The sequence below is a fragment of the Chrysochloris asiatica genome, unplaced genomic scaffold (genome assembly GCF_000296735.1).
Source record: "Chrysochloris asiatica unplaced genomic scaffold, ChrAsi1.0 scaffold00520, whole genome shotgun sequence".
Lineage (NCBI taxonomy): Eukaryota > Metazoa > Chordata > Mammalia > Afrosoricida > Chrysochloridae > Chrysochloris > Chrysochloris asiatica.
In genome coordinates this window covers 53050-59888 of record NW_006409038.1, presented here as the reverse complement: position 1 = coordinate 59888, position 6839 = coordinate 53050, and positions in this window count along the sequence as shown.

The window sequence follows — 6839 nt, the reverse complement described above, 5'->3', positions numbered from 1 at the left end:
AGGAAGACCCCCAACGAGATGGATCAGCCAGGTGGCATCATTGATGGACTCAGGTGTGGCAGCGGTAGTGAGGTTGGCCCAGGATCGAACATTGTTTCGTTCTGCTGTGCATAGGGTCGCTATGAGTCGGTTCCGACTCGATGGCACCTGACAACAACAACAACATACTGGAAAATAAGTTTCAGAGTCTCTTCTGACATCCATTTAGGTCTTTTCCTTCTTTCTTGTCTTTTTAATGACCTTTTGTTCTATTCCTTTATGGTATTCTTGATGTCATCCCACAATTCTTCTAGTCTTTGATCTTTAGTGTATAATGCATCAAATCTGTTCTTTCAATGATCTTTAAATTCAGGTAGGATATATTCAAGGTCATATTTTGGGTCTTGTTTAAATTTTCCTCCAAATCAGCCTGAACTTGCATATGAGCAATTGATGTTCTATTTCACAGTCCCCCCCGGCCTGGTTTTGGCTGATGATATGGAGCTTTTCCATTGTCTCTATCCACAGACATAGTCAATTTGTTTTTTGTGTTCTTAATCTGGAGAGGTCCATGTTTATAGTCATCTTTCATGTTATTTTAAAAAGATATCTGCAATGAAAAGTCATTGGCTTTGCAAAATTCTATCATATGATCTCCAGTATAATTTCTGTCACCAAAATAATATTTTCCAACCACTGATTCTTCCACTGTGTTTCAAACCTTTGCATTCCAGTCACCAGTAGTGTTCAATGCATTTTCATTGCATGTTAGATCAATTTCAGATAGAAGAAGTTCATAGAATTCTTCCATTTTCTTATCACTGGCTTTACTTGTTGGTGTGTAAATTTGAATAATAGTATGATTAACTGTTTCCTTGTAGACATATGGATATTTTTTCTATTATAGACAGCATTGTTAAATCATTACAGATCTTGATACACTCTTTTTGATGATGAATGTGATGCCATTCCTCTTCAGTTTGTCCTTTTCCATCTTAATGAACCATATGATTGTCAGATTAAAAATCCCTAATACCAGTCCATTTCAGCTCACTAATGCCTAGGATATCAATGTTTATGCATTCCATTTCATCTTTTACAATTTCCAAGTTTCCTAGATTTATACTTTATACATTCCATTTTCTACTACTGATGGATGTTTACAGTTATTTCTATTCATTTACATTGCCTCATCAGCAAATGAAGGTCCCAAGGACTTTATTCAATTTGTGTCAACTCTGTCAACTCTACTTTGAGGATTTGTCAGGGGCTTATTGTCTGTCAGTATATCTAACAATATTCTGGAGCTCTTCATCATGTTTCAATATTCAGTATTCTGATATTGACAGTATTCCACTGCTATTCATATTGTTTTCAGTAATGAAATATTTGGGAGCAGTCTGTCTATTCCTCTTCCTAGTCTGTCTTCATCTGGAAGCTCAGCTGAAACATGTTCACTGTGGGTGACCTTGCTGGTATTTAAAATAACCATGACATAGCTTCCAGGATCACAGCAACACACAAGCCACCACAGTATGACAAACTGACAGACGACTGTTATATTCTCCACTTATGATGTTATTTATTGATTCATTTGTGAGAATTTTCATGTTATTCACATTGTTGCAAATATCTATTCTGAATGCTATAGTCTTTGATCTTCCTCCGTAAGTATTAAGTCCTCTTAGAATTTGTCAAGTAAGACTGTGTCATCTGCGTATTACAACTTGTTAATGACCCTGTTTCCAATCCTGATGCCACATTCTTCTTCCTATAATCCAGCTTCCTGGATTATTTGCTCAGTATACATACTGACTCAATATGGAAAAAGGATATAACCTTGATGCACATCTTTCTTGATGTTAAACTACTCCATATCCCCTTGTTCTTTTTGAATAACTACCTTTGGTCTAAGTAAAAGTTCCTCATGAGCACAATTAAGTTGTATGGAATACCCATTCTTTGCAATGCTATCAATAGTTTGTTTTAATCCCTGCAGTCGAGTTGATAACATGCATCATAAATTATTAGCATTCCATTCTCACTTCAATGAATGTCACTAACATCACTGCAACCAAACATCTATGATATAGTTTCAAATACTTACTGGTGTTTTTCATTACTCTAATAATAATGTTGTTAAATTTACCATTCTATATCGTCATTATGACCTTAATCTGGTAGTAAAGCCCATCTGTTTTTCATGCCCTTCAACATATTCACTGCATGCAAACACTTTGCTTAATGGCTTGGCTTACATACTCTCTATCTATACTGCAATGTAATCTTGGTGTGGTGGTGTAAGTTATGTACTGGATTCCTAACCACAAGGTAGACAGTTAAAACTCAACAACTGTTCCTTGGAAACCCTTTACATGGTCACTATGACTCAGAACACAGCCCAAGGCACTTAATAACAATAACAATGCTGTGTAGCATTGCTTTCCATGAACAGATTTATCTCAGCAATTGCTTTCTTAGCTTGGGTCTTTTATATAAAATGGTGAAAATCCAGGATGGATATGATATATATGTGTCTTGCCTATATAAATGCTTGGTAAAGTGGAGGGTCAGCAAAAAAGAAGATCCCAACAGATGGGTTGGCACAGTGGCAACACCATTGGACTCAAGCATAGCAACAATTGTGAAGTAGGTACAGGACCAAGCAGTGTTTTGTTCTGTTGTGAATAATTTTGCTACGAGTTGTCACAGACCCTATGGTTCCTAATAACAACAACAACCAATATAAATATGTATATATTTATAATATATTTGTATATGTATTTATAGAATTTTTATTGTAAATATTTTACATAGATTTGCACAGTAGCAACAAGAATAAGCTCAAGGGTAGCAACAATTATGTGGGTGGCACAGGGCCAGACGATATTTCATTCTGTTGTACATAGGATCTGTATGGGTCAGAACCCACTCAGTGGCACTTAGCAAAATGATAGAATGCAATGTACTTGTGTTGTCTGAATATTGCAAACTTATTTTAAAGGTAAATATTATAGGTAGTGACTTCTAATGAAACCACTTAGGATGTTATTTCTTCAGTTGCTGTGGAGATGCTGCTAATGTCTCCCACAGTTCTTTTGTTCTTCTTTTAGTCCCAGGGGAAAGTACCCTAACCCTTGCCAAATGAAAACCCTTAGGGAGTTATAGTGGGACTCCCCAGGTAGAGGGCAGGTTTCCAGAAATCCTGCATAATGAAATTATAAAAAACGTCTCACAAAATGATCTCAGGTCATGCTTTCCTTGCCATAATGACACAGAGAGCATTATATGTTGGAAGAAAAAAACTTGGATCATTGGTGTTTGCCTAAAGCATGTGACAACCAATGCCATAGAATCAACATTAAAGATGCTGAGCAACCAGTTCTTAAGAAATAATTTATTTCTCATACCAGCCGATGGAATGTAGTTTAAGCTCCAATCCATAGCCATCTTGAAAAAGATGAGTTTTCAAGGAAATTTAACCAATAACATTTCATTTCTGACATCTGTAATAAAACTGAACATAGACTGTGAGTATACCTGAAAAGATACTATCCATATGGTTTATCACTTATCTAGAGTATAATAATTACACAATAGTATTTTATAAGTTTGGATAATTCTATAATCTGAAGTAATATGTTTCCTCATACCTTCACTTTGACATATAGGTAGAAGGATTATCATTTTCAAATTAAACCCATAAAATATATACAAACCATTATAAGCTTATAATTTTAATAAATGCATTAACTGATTTAGGATTAATTTTCTCTTCCTTCCAATTAACAAATACATATTTTTGTTGTTGTTTGGGGACATTGAGTCAGCACTGACTCATAGTGACCCTATGCACAGCAGAACAAAACGTCGCCTGGTCCCGTGCCACCTCACAATCCTTGCTCCATTTGAGTCCATCACTGCTGCCACTGTGCCAATCTACCTCATTGGAGATCTTCCTCTTTTTCGCTAACCCTCCATTTTACCAAACATGGTGTCCTTCTACATGGACTGGTCTCTCTTGCCAATATGTCTGAAGTATGAGGAACAAAGTGTAGTCATCCTGCCTTCCAGGGAGCGTTCTGGCTTTACTTCTTCCAATACAAACTGGTTTGTTCTTTTGGCAGACCATGGTACTTTTAATATTCTCCTCCAACACCATAGCTCAAATGCATCAATTCTTCTGTGGTCTTCCTTACTCACTCTTCAACTTTCGCATGAATATAAGGTTATTGAAAATACTATGGCTTCTCTTTTTCTCCCTCTCTTGATAGATAGATAGATAGATAGATAGATAGATAGATAGATAGATAGATAGATAGATAGATACAGAGTATGCAACTCTAATTCTGATGAAGATAGTATGAGGAAAACATGATATGTTTTAGAAACAAGGACATGAACTGTTTCAAAACTTCAATTGTAAGTCCTTTTAAATATTTAATTTCCATCCCTCTTTTTTTAAAAACTCTAGGAGAAAAGTAACCATTTCTTTCATGATAGGAGTAAGAATCGCCTAGATTCTTGGTGTTCTGTGAATAACATAAATATGATTTTGTTTTGTTTTTAAGAGATCAGAGGATCAAATCAGGAAAATATATTAAAAATAAAGTCTAATTTTTCATTCAGTTTTTTAAACTATAGACTCTAGGTAGACTGCTAGCCATAATCTTTTTCCAAACCTGTTTTAAATTGTAGTATTGATTGCAAATGTACAGTTTTATTTTCTTACTCAGAGAAATATGGTAAAATCTCAGTATTTTAAAGAGATTAATAATTAAAAATTGGTCTTGTGATATAACCAAGTTATCTCCTGACCACACTCTTACTATTTGTTATTTTGACTAGATTTAGCTAATAATATCTGTACCATATACAGGAAACATTACCTACTTTATCAATAGTGCACCACAGGGAGTATGAATATTGTGGTATAATGCCTATAGTTATTGGTTTTTTTTTTTCCCTTACTAGACTTTTATAATTTAAAGCCCACATGAATCTAAGCTCCAGAAATCCATAGGTATGAACACAGTTTAACTCATGTTTTATTCAACTTTCTTTGCTGCCCAATGACTCCACACAATAAGCACTGAACAGTGAACTACAATGTTGAAGGTTCCAGCCCACTAGTCACTCAGCAGGAGAAAGATGAGATTTTCTGTTCCCTTGAAGATTTCAAAAACCTCGGAAACCCTATTCAGGGTCGCTATGAGTCGGAACAGACTCCATTGCACTTAACAACATCCTTACTGTAGAATTTTTAACATTTTTATTTTTATGGTTGTTAAAAAATAACAAACATTTGAATACTTTTACACAAAAACACATTTATTCTAATACATGCACTGTTAATCATACTTTCTCTAAGGACAGGTTTTCTGGTTCTTTATTTCTTTTCTTTGTTCCTAGTTAATGTGGTCTGATAGTGTAGCTTTTATCATTTGGGCTGTTAACCTCAAGGTCAGCAGTTCAAAACTATTAGCTGTTCCATGGAAGAAAGATGAGGCTCTCTGCTCCTGTAAAGACTAACCGCCTCGCAAACCCTATGCAGGGTCGCTATGAGTTGGACCAACTCCTCAGCACACCACAACCACCATCACCAATTACTGTGGTAAAGGAAACCTGGTGACACTGTAGAATAAGCATTGATCTACCATTAAAACCCACCAGTCAATCCATGGAGAAAGAGGGAGCCTCTGCTCTCATGAAAATGTATGGCATTTGAAAATATATATAGGATCACTATGAATCGGCCTGACTCTAAGGCACTGCACTTAATTTATTGTTGCTTTGTTTGCTTTTTGAACCACTTTAGGATGAACATATTAGTTCTAAAAACCAACAAGCTGAAAATTAATCCACTTACATTAAGTGGATTCAGACTTATAACAACTCTATATAGTGTTTCTGAAACTAATTCTTTACAGGGCAGTCTTTTCTTCCATAAAACCTCTGACCTTTCAGATAGCAGCCAAAACCCTAATTGTCTTCAAGTTGATTCTGACTTAAGCAACCCTGTACAGGGTTTCTGAGGAACATCTGGTGGATTTGAACCAGTGCCCTTGAGGTTTGCAATCCAGTGCTTATCTACAGTGTTACACCAGGAGTCCAAAATAGAGATTATTTTTCTTGTTCTTCAGTGCCATCAAGGTATCTCTGATTCATAGCAACCCTGTGTAGGGTTTCCCAGGAGCTGCTGGTGACATTGAACTGCGAACCTTGTGATTCAAACCAACCTGGCAGTCCAGAGAATTAACTTGCAGAATCACACCAGGACTTTTAAACTGAAGACTGGGGAGCCTAAAAGAATATATAAAAGCAAAATCTCTATCACATAGATTTAAATATGTTTAATTATTTAGAAATAGTATTTATCCATGTATTTATCTCCCTCAGAAAAGTAAATGATGGCATAAATCAAGTGTCATAAAGTTAAAACTGCTGTTACCCCCTTGTTTCAATAAAATATGTGTGAATGACAATCTCTAAACTAGGAGGCTATTGATGTTTCATTTGCCTTATCTCTTAGATCAGAATTTCTCAGTGGCAGAGCAATGCTAAATTCTTCTACTTAACCATGTTTTATATATTTGTTTCTACTGCCTGGTTTCAAAACTTGCTCTGCTCTCTTAACCGTAAAGTAAGTGTGATAAATCTTTGTCTTCAATATGTTTATCTGTATTCTTCATACATATTTACTGGGAGATGTATTTTCAAAATAGAAGAGGATAATCCACCTAAAGCATTTATAATTCTTTGTCAAACTATTATTTTCTGTTATTATCATATGTTATTACATGGTTTATTATCAATGGGGAGGTCCCTGTGTGACACTGCTAATTGAAAACTACCACACA